Here is a 13504-nt window from a genome sequence, read left to right on the forward strand (position 1 = left end):
AGCTGTGCATACATAGTCACGGGTCAGTACTGCTGCGGACATAACTAATGTTGTTGTGAGGATAAGGGTTGTATTTGTGAATGAGTTAGGCATTTTCTTTCAAGGTAAGAAAACTCCCCCCTGCAACTGGCCTCCCTCCTATGCTCCAGTCAGAAGGCTTACTTTTTCTGACTGAGCATGGTGCTAATCACGCCAAGTTAGCGAATTTGATCCCAGTATTGGCCACTTTGTCAATTTGGGAAATATTTCTGCAGAAGGATGAGATTGATGCAGAATTGGCACTCACAGCTTTAGAGTTACTAACACAAGATTGCTGTTTTGTTGGAAGCAGCTGTGCATACATAGTCACGGGTCAGTACTACTGCGGACATAACCAATGTTGTTGTGAGGATAAGGGTTGTATTTGTGAATGAGTTAGGCATTTTCTTTCAAGGGAAGAAAACTCCCCCCTGCAACTGGCCTCCCTCCTATGCTCCAGTCAGAAGGCATACTTTTTCTGACTGAGCATGGTGCTAATCACGCCAAGTTAGCAAATTTGATCCCAGTATTGGCCACTTTGTCAATTTGGGAAATATTTCTGCAGAAGCATGAGATTGATGAAGAATTCCCACCCACAGCTTTAGATTTACTATGACTAGTTTCCTGTTTTGTTGGAAGCAGCAGTCCATAAATGGTCACAGGTCAGTACTGCTGTGGGAAATGACCAATGAGATGCATTTAACCTTCTTTTTCCCAGTTCTACTTAAATGTGATGCAGGCTACAAGTCAGTTTGAAGATAATTGTCATATTCGTGAATTTTCTTCAGATCACATGTAGTTTTTCTTTAGGTTGTTGTGAGGATAAGGGTTTTATGTGTGAATGAGTTAGGCATTTTTTTTCCAAGGGAAAAAGACTCTCAGCTGGCCGGTTAGCTCAGTTGGTTAGAGCGTGGTGCTAATAACGCCAAGGTCACGGGTTCGATCCCCGTATTGGCCACTTTGTCATTTTGGGAAATATTTCTGCAGAAGCATGAGATTGATGCAGAATTGGCACTCACAGCTTTAGAGTTACTAACACAAGATTGCTGTTTTGTTGGTAGCAGCTGTGCATACATGGTCACGGGTCAGTACTGCTGCGGGACATAACCAATGTTGTTGTGAGGATAAGGGTTGTATTTGTGAATGAGTTAGGCATTTTCTTTCAAGGGAAGAAAACTACCCCCTGCAACTGGCCTCCCTCCTATGCTCCAGTCAGAAGGCATACTTTTTCTGACTGAACATGGTGCTAATCACGCCAAGTCAGCGAATTTGATCCCAGTATTGGCCACTTTGTCAATTTGGGAAATATTTCTGCAGAAGCATGAGATTGATGCAGAATTCCCACCCACAGCTTTAGATTTACTATGACTAGTTTGCTGTTTTGTTGGAAGCAGCAGTCCATAAATGGTCACAGGTCAGTACTGCTGTGGGAAATGACCAATGAGATGCATTTAACCTTCTTTGTCCCAGTTCTACTTAAATGTGATGCAGGCTACAAGTCAGTTTGAAGATAATTGTCATATTCGTGAATTTCCTTCAGATCACATGTAGTTTTTCTTTAGGTTGTTGTGAGGATAAGGGTTTTATGTGTGAATGAGTTAGGCATTTTTTTCCAAGGGAAGAAAAAATCCCCCTGCAACTGGCCTCCCTCTTATGCTCCAGTTAGATATATGCCTCTCAGCTGGCCGGTTAGCTCAGTTGGTGCTAATAAAGCCAAGGTCACAGGTTCGATCCCCGTATTGGCCACTTTGTCATTTTGGGAAATATTTCTGCAGAAGCATGAGATTAATGCAGAATTGGCACTCACAGCTTTAGAGTTACTAACACAAGATTGCTGTTTTGTTGGAAGCAGCTGTGCATACATAGTCACAGGTCAGTACTGCTGCGGACATAACCAATGTTGTTGTGAGGATAAGGGTTGTATTTGTGAATGAGTTAGGCATTTTCTTTCAAGGGAAGAAAACTCCCCCCTGCAACTGGCCTCCCTCCTATGCTCCAGTCAGAAGGCATACTTTTTCTGACTGAGCATGGTGCTAATCACGCCAAGTTAGCGAATTTGATCCCAGTATTGGCCACTTTGTCAATTTGGGAAATATTTCTGCAGAAGCATGAGATTGATGCAGAATTCCCACCCACAACTTTAGATTTACTATGACTAGTTTGCTGTTTTGTTGGAAGCAGCAGTCCATAAATGGTCACAGGTCAGTACTGCTGTGGGAAATGACCAATGAGATGCATTTAACCTTCTTTGTCCCAGTTCTACTTAAATGTGATGCAGGCTACAAGTCAGTTTGAAGATAATTGTCATATTCATGAATTTCCTTCAGATCACATGTAGTTTTTCTTTAGGTTGTTGTGAGGATAAGGGTTTTATGTGTGAATGAGTTAGGCATTTTTTTTCCAAGGGAAGAAAAAATCCCCCTGCAACTGGCCTCCCTCTTATGCTCCAGTCAGAAACAGGACTCTCAGCTGGCCGGTTAGAGCGTGTCGCTAATAACGCCAAGGTCACGGGTTCGATCCCCGTATTGGCCACTTTGTCATTTTGGGAAATATTTCTGCAGAAGCATGAGATTGATGCAGAATTGGCACTCACAGCTTTAGAGTTACTAACACAAGATTGCTGTTTTGTTGGAAGCAGCTGCGCATACATGGTCACGAGTCAGTACTGCTGCGGGACATAACCAATGTTGTTGTGAGGATAAGGGTTGTATTTGTGAATGAGTTAGGCATTTTCTTTCAAGGGAAGAAAACTCCCCCCTGCAACTGGCCTCCCTCCATGCTCCAGTCAGAAGGCATACTTTTTCTGACTGAGCATGGTGCGAATCACGCCAAGTCAGCGAATTTGATCCCAGTATTGGCCACTTTGTGAATTTGGGAAATATTTCTGCAGAAGCATGAGATTGATGCAGAATTCCCACCCACAGCTTTAGATTTACTATGACTAGTTTGCTGTTTTGTTGGAAGCAGCAGTCCATAAATGGTCACAGGTCAGTACTGCTGTGGGAAATGACCAATGAGATGCATTTAACCTTCTTTGTCCCAGTTCTACTTAAATGTGATGCAGGATACAAGTCAGTTTGAAGATAATTGTCATATTCATGAATTTCCTTCAGATCACATGTAGTTTTTCTTTAGGTTGTTGTGAGGATAAGGGTTTTATGTGTGAATGAGTTAGGCATTTTTTTCCCAAGGGAAGAAAAAATCCCCCTGCAACTGGCCTCCCTCTTATGGTCCAGTCAGAAATATGCCTCTCAGCTGGCCGGTTATCTCAGCCAAGGTCGCGGGTTCGATCCCCGTATTGGCCACTTTGTCATTTTGGGAAATATTTCTGCAGAAGGATGAGATTGATGCAGAATTGGCACTCACAGCTTTAAAGTTACTAACACAAGATTGCTGTTTTGTTGGAAGCAGCTGTGCATACATAGTCACGGGTCAGTACTGCTGTGGACATAACCAATGTTGTTGTGAGGATAAGGGTTGTATTTGTGAATGAGTTAGGCATTTTCTTTCAAGGAAAGAAAACTCCCCCCTGCAACTGGCCTCCCTCCTATGCTCCAGTCAGAAGCATACTTTTTCTGACTGAGCATGGTGCTAATCACGCCAAGTTAGCGAATTTGATCCCAGTATTGGCCACTTTGTCAATTTGGGAAAAATGTCTGCAGAAGCATTAGATTGATGCAGAATTCCCACCCACAGCTTTAGATTTACTATGACAAGTTTGCTGTTTTGTTGGAAGCAGCAGTCCATAAATGGTCACAGGTCAGTACTGCTGTGGGAAATGACCAATGAGATGCATTTAACCTTCTTTGTCGCAGTACTACCTAAATGTGATGCAGGCCACAAGTCAGTTTGAAGATAATTGTAATATTCATGAATTTCCTTCAGATCGCATGTAGTTTTTCTTTAGGTTGTTGTGAGGATAAGGGTTTTATGTGTGAATGAGTTAGGCATTTTTTTTCCAAGGGAAGAAAACATCCCCCTGCAACTGGCCTCCCTCTTATGCTCCAGTTAGAAATATGCCTATCAGCTGGCCGGTTAGCTCAGTTGGTAAGAGCTTGGTGCTAATAACACCAAGGTCACGGGTTCGATCCCCGTATTGGCCACTTTGTCATTTTGGGAAATATTTCTGCAGAAGGATGAGATTGATGCAGAATTGGCACTCACAGCTTTAGAGTTACTAACACAAGATTGCTGTTTTGTTGGAAGCAGCTGTGCATACATAGTCACGGGTCAGTACTGCTGCGGACATAACCAATGTTGTTGTGAGGATAAGGGTTGTATTTGTGAATGAGTTAGGCATTTTCTTTCAAGGGAAGAAAACTCCCCCCTGCAACTGGCCTCCCTCCTATGCTCCAGTCAGAAGGCTTACTTTTTCTGACTGAGCATGGTGCTAATCACGCCAAGTTAGCGAATTTGATCCCAGTATTGGCCACTTTGTCAATTTGGGAAATATTTCTGCAGAAGGATGAGATTGATGCAGAATTGGCACTCACAGCTTTAGAGTTACTAACACAAGATTGCTGTTTTGTTGGAAGCAGCTGTGCATACATAGTCACGGGTCAGTACTACTGCGGACATAACCAATGTTGTTGTGAGGATAAGGGTTGTATTTGTGAATGAGTTAGGCATTTTCTTTCAAGGGAAGAAAACTCCCCCCTGCAACTGGCCTCCCTCCTATGCTCCAGTCAGAAGGCATACTTTTTCTGACTGAGCATGGTGCTAATCACGCCAAGTTAGCAAATTTGATCCCAGTATTGGCCACTTTGTCAATTTGGGAAATATTTCTGCAGAAGCATGAGATTGATGAAGAATTCCCACCCACAGCTTTAGATTTACTATGACTAGTTTCCTGTTTTGTTGGAAGCAGCAGTCCATAAATGGTCACAGGTCAGTACTGCTGTGGGAAATGACCAATGAGATGCATTTAACCTTCTTTTTCCCAGTTCTACTTAAATGTGATGCAGGCTACAAGTCAGTTTGAAGATAATTGTCATATTCGTGAATTTTCTTCAGATCACATGTAGTTTTTCTTTAGGTTGTTGTGAGGATAAGGGTTTTATGTGTGAATGAGTTAGGCATTTTTTTTCCAAGGGAAAAAGACTCTCAGCTGGCCGGTTAGCTCAGTTGGTTAGAGCGTGGTGCTAATAACGCCAAGGTCACGGGTTCGATCCCCGTATTGGCCACTTTGTCATTTTGGGAAATATTTCTGCAGAAGCATGAGATTGATGCAGAATTGGCACTCACAGCTTTAGAGTTACTAACACAAGATTGCTGTTTTGTTGGTAGCAGCTGTGCATACATGGTCACGGGTCAGTACTGCTGCGGGACATAACCAATGTTGTTGTGAGGATAAGGGTTGTATTTGTGAATGAGTTAGGCATTTTCTTTCAAGGGAAGAAAACTACCCCCTGCAACTGGCCTCCCTCCTATGCTCCAGTCAGAAGGCATACTTTTTCTGACTGAACATGGTGCTAATCACGCCAAGTCAGCGAATTTGATCCCAGTATTGGCCACTTTGTCAATTTGGGAAATATTTCTGCAGAAGCATGAGATTGATGCAGAATTCCCACCCACAGCTTTAGATTTACTATGACTAGTTTGCTGTTTTGTTGGAAGCAGCAGTCCATAAATGGTCACAGGTCAGTACTGCTGTGGGAAATGACCAATGAGATGCATTTAACCTTCTTTGTCCCAGTTCTACTTAAATGTGATGCAGGCTACAAGTCAGTTTGAAGATAATTGTCATATTCGTGAATTTCCTTCAGATCACATGTAGTTTTTCTTTAGGTTGTTGTGAGGATAAGGGTTTTATGTGTGAATGAGTTAGGCATTTTTTTCCAAGGGAAGAAAAAATCCCCCTGCAACTGGCCTCCCTCTTATGCTCCAGTTAGATATATGCCTCTCAGCTGGCCGGTTAGCTCAGTTGGTGCTAATAAAGCCAAGGTCACAGGTTCGATCCCCGTATTGGCCACTTTGTCATTTTGGGAAATATTTCTGCAGAAGCATGAGATTAATGCAGAATTGGCACTCACAGCTTTAGAGTTACTAACACAAGATTGCTGTTTTGTTGGAAGCAGCTGTGCATACATAGTCACAGGTCAGTACTGCTGCGGACATAACCAATGTTGTTGTGAGGATAAGGGTTGTATTTGTGAATGAGTTAGGCATTTTCTTTCAAGGGAAGAAAACTCCCCCCTGCAACTGGCCTCCCTCCTATGCTCCAGTCAGAAGGCATACTTTTTCTGACTGAGCATGATGCTAATCACGCCAAGTTAGCGAATTTGATCCCAGTATTGGCCACTTTGTCAATTTGGGAAATATTTCTGCAGAAGCATGAGATTGATGCAGAATTCCCACCCACAACTTTAGATTTACTATGACTAGTTTGCTGTTTTGTTGGAAGCAGCAGTCCATAAATGGTCACAGGTCAGTACTGCTGTGGGAAATGACCAATGAGATGCATTTAACCTTCTTTGTCCCAGTTCTACTTAAATGTGATGCAGGCTACAAGTCAGTTTGAAGATAATTGTCATATTCATGAATTTCCTTCAGATCACATGTAGTTTTTCTTTAGGTTGTTGTGAGGATAAGGGTTTTATGTGTGAATGAGTTAGGCATTTTTTTTCCAAGGGAAGAAAAAATCCCCCTGCAACTGGCCTCCCTCTTATGCTCCAGTCAGAAACAGGACTCTCAGCTGGCCGGTTAGAGCGTGTCGCTAATAACGCCAAGGTCACGGGTTCGATCCCCGTATTGGCCACTTTGTCATTTTGGGAAATATTTCTGCAGAAGCATGAGATTGATGCAGAATTGGCACTCACAGCTTTAGAGTTACTAACACAAGATTGCTGTTTTGTTGGAAGCAGCTGCGCATACATGGTCACGAGTCAGTACTGCTGCGGGACATAACCAATGTTGTTGTGAGGATAAGGGTTGTATTTGTGAATGAGTTAGGCATTTTCTTTCAAGGGAAGAAAACTCCCCCCTGCAACTGGCCTCCCTCCATGCTCCAGTCAGAAGGCATACTTTTTCTGACTGAGCATGGTGCGAATCACGCCAAGTCAGCGAATTTGATCCCAGTATTGGCCACTTTGTGAATTTGGGAAATATTTCTGCAGAAGCATGAGATTGATGCAGAATTCCCACCCACAGCTTTAGATTTACTATGACTAGTTTGCTGTTTTGTTGGAAGCAGCAGTCCATAAATGGTCACAGGTCAGTACTGCTGTGGGAAATGACCAATGAGATGCATTTAACCTTCTTTGTCCCAGTTCTACTTAAATGTGATGCAGGATACAAGTCAGTTTGAAGATAATTGTCATATTCATGAATTTCCTTCAGATCACATGTAGTTTTTCTTTAGGTTGTTGTGAGGATAAGGGTTTTATGTGTGAATGAGTTAGGCATTTTTTTCCCAAGGGAAGAAAAAATCCCCCTGCAACTGGCCTCCCTCTTATGGTCCAGTCAGAAATATGCCTCTCAGCTGGCCGGTTATCTCAGCCAAGGTCGCGGGTTCGATCCCCGTATTGGCCACTTTGTCATTTTGGGAAATATTTCTGCAGAAGGATGAGATTGATGCAGAATTGGCACTCACAGCTTTAAAGTTACTAACACAAGATTGCTGTTTTGTTGGAAGCAGCTGTGCATACATAGTCACGGGTCAGTACTGCTGTGGACATAACCAATGTTGTTGTGAGGATAAGGGTTGTATTTGTGAATGAGTTAGGCATTTTCTTTCAAGGAAAGAAAACTCCCCCCTGCAACTGGCCTCCCTCCTATGCTCCAGTCAGAAGCATACTTTTTCTGACTGAGCATGGTGCTAATCACGCCAAGTTAGCGAATTTGATCCCAGTATTGGCCACTTTGTCAATTTGGGAAAAATGTCTGCAGAAGCATTAGATTGATGCAGAATTCCCACCCACAGCTTTAGATTTACTATGACAAGTTTGCTGTTTTGTTGGAAGCAGCAGTCCATAAATGGTCACAGGTCAGTACTGCTGTGGGAAATGACCAATGAGATGCATTTAACCTTCTTTGTCGCAGTACTACCTAAATGTGATGCAGGCCACAAGTCAGTTTGAAGATAATTGTAATATTCATGAATTTCCTTCAGATCGCATGTAGTTTTTCTTTAGGTTGTTGTGAGGATAAGGGTTTTATGTGTGAATGAGTTAGGCATTTTTTTTCCAAGGGAAGAAAACATCCCCCTGCAACTGGCCTCCCTCTTATGCTCCAGTTAGAAATATGCCTATCAGCTGGCCGGTTAGCTCAGTTGGTAAGAGCTTGGTGCTAATAACACCAAGGTCACGGGTTCGATCCCCGTATTGGCCACTTTGTCATTTTGGGAAATATTTCTGCAGAAGGATGAGATTGATGCAGAATTGGCACTCACAGCTTTAGAGTTACTAACACAAGATTGCTGTTTTGTTGGAAGCAGCTGTGCATACATAGTCACGGGTCAGTACTGCTGCGGACATAACCAATGTTGTTGTGAGGATAAGGGTTGTATTTGTGAATGAGTTAGGCATTTTCTTTCAAGGGAAGAAAACTCCCCCCTGCAACTGGCCTCCCTCCTATGCTCCAGTCAGAAGGCATACTTTTTCTGACTGAGCATGGTGCTAATCACGCCAAGTTAGCGAATTTGATCCCAGTATTGGCCACTTTGTCAATTTGGGAGATATTTCTGCAGAAGCATGAGATTGATGCAGAATTCCCACCCACAGCTTTAGATTTACTATGACTAGTTTGCTGTTTTGTTGGAAGCAGCAGTCCATAAATGGTCACAGGTCAGTACTGCTGTGGGACATGACCGATGAGAGGCATTTAACCTTCTTTGTCCCAGTTCTACTTAAATGTGATGCAGGCTACAAGTCAGTTTGAAGATAATTGCCATATTCATGAATTTCCTTCAGCTCACATGTAGTTTTTCTTTAGGTTGTTGTGAGGATAAGGGTTTTATGTGTGAATGAGTTAGGCATTTTTTTTCCAAGGGAAGAAAAAATCCCCCTGCAACTGGCCTCCCTCTTATGCTCCAGTCAGAAACAGGACTCTCAGCTGGCCGGTTAGAGCGTGGTGCTAATAACGCCAAGGTCATGGGTTCGATTCCCGTATTGGCCACTTTGTCATTTTGGGAAATATTTCTGCAGAAGCATGAGATTGATGCAGAATTGGCACTCACAGCTTTAGAGTTACTAACACAAGATTGCTGTTTTGTTGGAAGCAGCTGTGCATACATGGTCACGGGTCAGTACTGCTGCGGGACATAACCAATGTTGTTGTGAGGATAAGGGTTGTATTTGTGAATGAGTTAGGCATTTTCTTTCAAGTGAAGAAAACTCCCCCCTGCAACTGGCCTCCCTCCATGCTCCAGTCAGAAGGCATACTTTTTCTGACTGAGCATGGTGCTAATCACGCCAAGTTAGCGAATTTGATCCCAGTATTGGCCACTTTGTCAATTTGGGAAATATTTCTGCAGAAGCATAATATTGATGCAGAATTCCCACCCACAGCTTTAGATTTACTATGACTAGTTTGCTATTTTATTGGAAGCAGCAGTCCATAAATGGTCACAGGTCAGTACTGCTGTGGGAAATGACCAATGAGATGCATTTAACCTTCTTTGTCCCAGTTCTACTTAAATGTGATGCAGGCTACAAGTCAGTTTGAAGATAATTGTCATATTCATGAATTTCCTTCAGATCACATGTAGTTTTTCTTTAGGTTGTTGTGAGGATAAGGGTTTTATGTGTGAATAAGTTAGGCATTTTCTTTCCAAGGGAAGAAAAAATCCCCCTGCAACTGGCCTCCCTCTTATGGTCCAGTCAGAAATATGCCTCTCAGCTGGCCGGTTATCTCAGTTGGTTAGAGCGTGGTGCTAATAACTAATAACGCCAAGGTCACGGGTTCGATCCCCGTATTGGCCACTTTGTCATTTTGGGAAATATTTCTGCAGAAGGATGAGATTGATGCAGAATTGGCACTCACAGCTTTAGAGTTACTAACACAAGATTGCTGTTTTGTTGGAAGCAGCTGTGCATACATAGTCACGGGTCAGTACTGCTGCGGACATAACCAATGTTGTTGTGAGGATAAGGGTTGTATTTGTGAATGAGTTAGGCATTTTCTTTCAAGGAAAGAAAACTCCCCCCTGCAAATGGCCTCCCTCCTATGCTCCAGTCAGAAGCATACTTTTTCTGACTGAGCATGGTGCTAATCACGCCAAGTTAGCGAATTTGATCCCAGTATTGGCCACTTTGTCAATTTGGGAAAAATGTCTGCAGAAGCATTAGATTGATGCAGAATTCACACCCACAGCTTTATATTTACTATGACAAGTTTGCTGTTTTGTTGGAAGCAGCAGTCCATAAATGGTCACAGGTCAGTACTGCTGTGGGAAATGACCAATGAGATGCATTTAACCTTCTTTGTCGCAGTACTACCTAAATGTGATGCAGGCCACAAGTCAGTTTGAAGATAATTGTAATATTCATGAATTTCCTTCAGATCACATGGAGTTTTTCTTTAGGTTGTTGTGAGGATAAGGGTTGTCTGTGTGAATGAGTTAGGGATTTTTTTTCCAAGGGAAGAAAACATCCCCCTACAACTGGCCTCTTGCTTATGCTTGAGTCAGAAACAAAACTCTCAGCTGGCTGTTTAGCTCATTTGGTTAGAGCGTGGTGCTAATAATGGCAAGGTCACGGGTCCCCGTATTGGCCTCCTTGTCATTTTGGGAAATATTTCAGCAGAAGCATGAGATTGATGCAGAATTGGCACTCACAGCTTTAGAGTTACTAACACAAGATTGCTGTTTTGTTGGAAGCAGCTGTGCATACATGGTCACGGGTCAGTACTGCTGCGGGACATAACCAATGTTGTTGTGAGGATAAGGGTTGTATTTGTGAATGAGTTAGGCATTTTCTTTCAAGTGAAGAAAACTCCCCCCTGCAACTGGCCTCCCTCCATGCTCCAGTCAGAAGGCATACTTTTTCTGACTGAGCATGGTGCTAATCACGCCAAGTTAGCGAATTTGATCCCAGTATTGGCCACTTTGTCAATTTGGGAAATATTTCTGCAGAAGCATAATATTGATGCAGAATTCCCACCCACAGCTTTAGATTTACTATGACTAGTTTGCTGTTTTGTTGGAAGCAGCAGTCCATAAATGGTCACAGGTCAGTACTGCTGTGGGAAATGACCAATGAGATGCATTTAACCTTCTTTGTCCCAGTTCTACTTAAATGTGATGCAGGCTACAAGTCAGTTTGAAGATAATTGTCATATTCATGAATTTCCTTCAGATCACATGTAGTTTTTCTTTAGGATAAGGGTTTCATGTGTGAATGACTTAGGCATTTTTTTTCCAAGGGAAGAAAAAATCCCCCTGCAACTGGCTTCCCTCTTATGCTCCAGTCAGAAACCGGACTCTCAGCTGGTCGGTTAGCTCAGTTGGTTAGAGCGTGGTGCTAATAACGCCAAGGTCACGGGTTCGATCCCCATATTGGACACTTTGTCATTTTGGGAAATATTTCTGCAGAAGCATGAGATTGATGCAGAATTGGCACTCACAGCTTTAGAGTTACTAACACAAGATTGCTGTTTTGTTGGAAGCAGCTGTGCATACATGGTCACGGGTCAGTACTGCTGCGGGACATAACCAATGTTGTTGTGAGGATAAGGGTTGTATTTGTGAATGAGTTAGGCATTTTCTTTCAAGGGAAGAAAGCTCCCCCCTGCAACTGGCCTCCCTCCTATGCTCCAGTCAGAAGGCATACTTTATCTGACTGAGCATGGTGCTAATCACGCCAAGTTAGCGAATTTGATCCCAGTATTGGCCACTTTGTCAATTTGGGAAATATTTCTGCAGAAGCATGAGATTGATGCAGAATTCCCACCCACAGCTTTAGATTTACTATGACTAGTTTCCTGTTTTGTTGGAAGCAGCAGTCCATAAATGGTCACAGGTCAGTACTGCTGTGGGAAATGACCAATGAGATGCATTTAACCTTCTTTGTCCCAGTTCTACTTAAATGTGATGCAGGCTACAAGTCAGTTTGAATATAACTGTCATATTCGTGAATTTCCTTCAGATCACATGTAGTTTTTCTTTAGGTTGTTGTGAGGATAAGGGTTTTATGTGTGAATGAGTTAGGCATTTTTTTTCCAAGGGAAGAAAAAATCCCCCTGCAACTGGCCTCCCTCTTATGCTCCAGTTAGAAATATGCCTCTCAGCTGGCCGGTTAGCTCAGTTGGTTAGAGTGTGGTGCTAATAACACCAAGGTCACGGGTTCGATCCCCGTATTGGCCACTTTGTCATTTTGGGAAATATTTCTGCAGAAGGATGAGATTGATGCAGAATTGGCACTCACAGCTTTAGAGTTACTAACACAAGATTGCTGTTTTGTTGGAAGCAGCTGTGCATACATAGTCACGGGTCAGTACTGCTGCGGACATAACCAATGTTGTTGTGAGGATAAGGGTTGTATTTGTGAATGAGGTAAGCATTTTCTTTCAAGGGAAGAAAACTCCCCCCTGCAACTGGCCTCCCTCCTATGCTCCAGTCAGAAGGCATACTTTTTCTGACTGAGCATGGTGCTAATCACGCCAAGTTAGCGAATTTGATCCCAGTATTGGCTACTTTGTCAATTTGGAAAATATTTCTGCAGAAGCATGAGATTGATGCAGAATTCCCACCCACAGCTTTAGATTTACTATGACTAGTTTGCTGTTTTGTTGGAAGCAGCAGTCCATAAATGGTCACAGGTCAGTACTGCTGTGGGAAATGACCAATGAGAGGCATTTAACCTTCTTTGTCCCAGTTCTACTTAAATGTGATGCAGGCTACAAGTCAGTTTGAAGATAATTGTCATATTCATGAATTTCCTTCAGATCACATGTAGTTTTTCTTTAGGTTGTTGTGAGGATAAGGGTTTTATGTGTGAATGAGTTAGGCATTTTTTTTCCAAGGGAAAAAGACTCTCAACTGGCCGGTTAGCTCAGTTGGTTAGAGCGTGGCGCTAATCACGCCAAGGTCACGGGTTCGATCCCCGTATTGGCCACTTTGTCATTTTGGGAAATATTTCTGCAGAAGCATGAGATTGATGCAGAATTGGCACTCACAGCTTTAGAGTTACTAACACAAGATGGCTGTTTTGTTGGTAGCAGCTGTGCATACATGGTCACGGGTCAGTACTGCTGCGGGACATAACCAATGTTGTTGTGAGGATAAGGGTTGTATTTGTGAATGAGTTAGGCATTTTCTTTCAAGGGAAGAAAACTCCCCCCTGCAACTGGCCTCCCTCCTATGCTCCAGTCAGAAGGCATACTTTTTCTGACTGAGCATGGTGCTAATCACGCCAAGTTAGCGGATTTGATCCCAGTATTGGCCACTTTGTCAATTTGGGAAATATTTCTGCAGAAGCATGAGATTGATGCAGAATTCCCACCCACAGCTTTAGATTTACTATGACTAGTTTGCTGTTTTGTTGGAAGC

General features: G+C 42.8%; 6 non-coding genes across 6 annotated transcripts; all 6 read left to right on the forward strand.

The window, feature by feature from the left end:
- The first annotated feature begins 902 nt into the window (after positions 1–902).
- Positions 903–976, forward strand: TRNAI-AAU (transfer RNA isoleucine (anticodon AAU)). The gene has a single exon. It is a non-coding gene; the product is annotated as a tRNA-Ile (tRNA).
- A 3071-nt stretch (positions 977–4047) lies between these two features.
- Positions 4048–4121, forward strand: TRNAI-AAU (transfer RNA isoleucine (anticodon AAU)). The gene has a single exon. It is a non-coding gene; the product is annotated as a tRNA-Ile (tRNA).
- Positions 4122–5127: 1006 nt separating this feature from the next.
- On the forward strand, positions 5128–5201 carry TRNAI-AAU (transfer RNA isoleucine (anticodon AAU)). Its single transcript has one exon. It is a non-coding gene; the product is annotated as a tRNA-Ile (tRNA).
- A 3071-nt stretch (positions 5202–8272) lies between these two features.
- On the forward strand, positions 8273–8346 carry TRNAI-AAU (transfer RNA isoleucine (anticodon AAU)). Its single transcript has one exon. It is a non-coding gene; the product is annotated as a tRNA-Ile (tRNA).
- A 3899-nt stretch (positions 8347–12245) lies between these two features.
- Positions 12246–12319, forward strand: TRNAI-AAU (transfer RNA isoleucine (anticodon AAU)). Its single transcript has one exon. It is a non-coding gene; the product is annotated as a tRNA-Ile (tRNA).
- Positions 12320–12996: 677 nt separating this feature from the next.
- TRNAI-AAU (transfer RNA isoleucine (anticodon AAU)) lies at positions 12997–13070 on the forward strand. Its single transcript has one exon. It is a non-coding gene; the product is annotated as a tRNA-Ile (tRNA).
- Positions 13071–13504: the final 434 nt, after the last annotated feature.

This window comes from Ambystoma mexicanum, chromosome 1p (assembly GCF_040938575.1).
Source record: "Ambystoma mexicanum isolate Mex_15411 chromosome 1p, UKY_AmexF1_1, whole genome shotgun sequence".
Classification (NCBI taxonomy): domain Eukaryota; kingdom Metazoa; phylum Chordata; class Amphibia; order Caudata; family Ambystomatidae; genus Ambystoma; species Ambystoma mexicanum.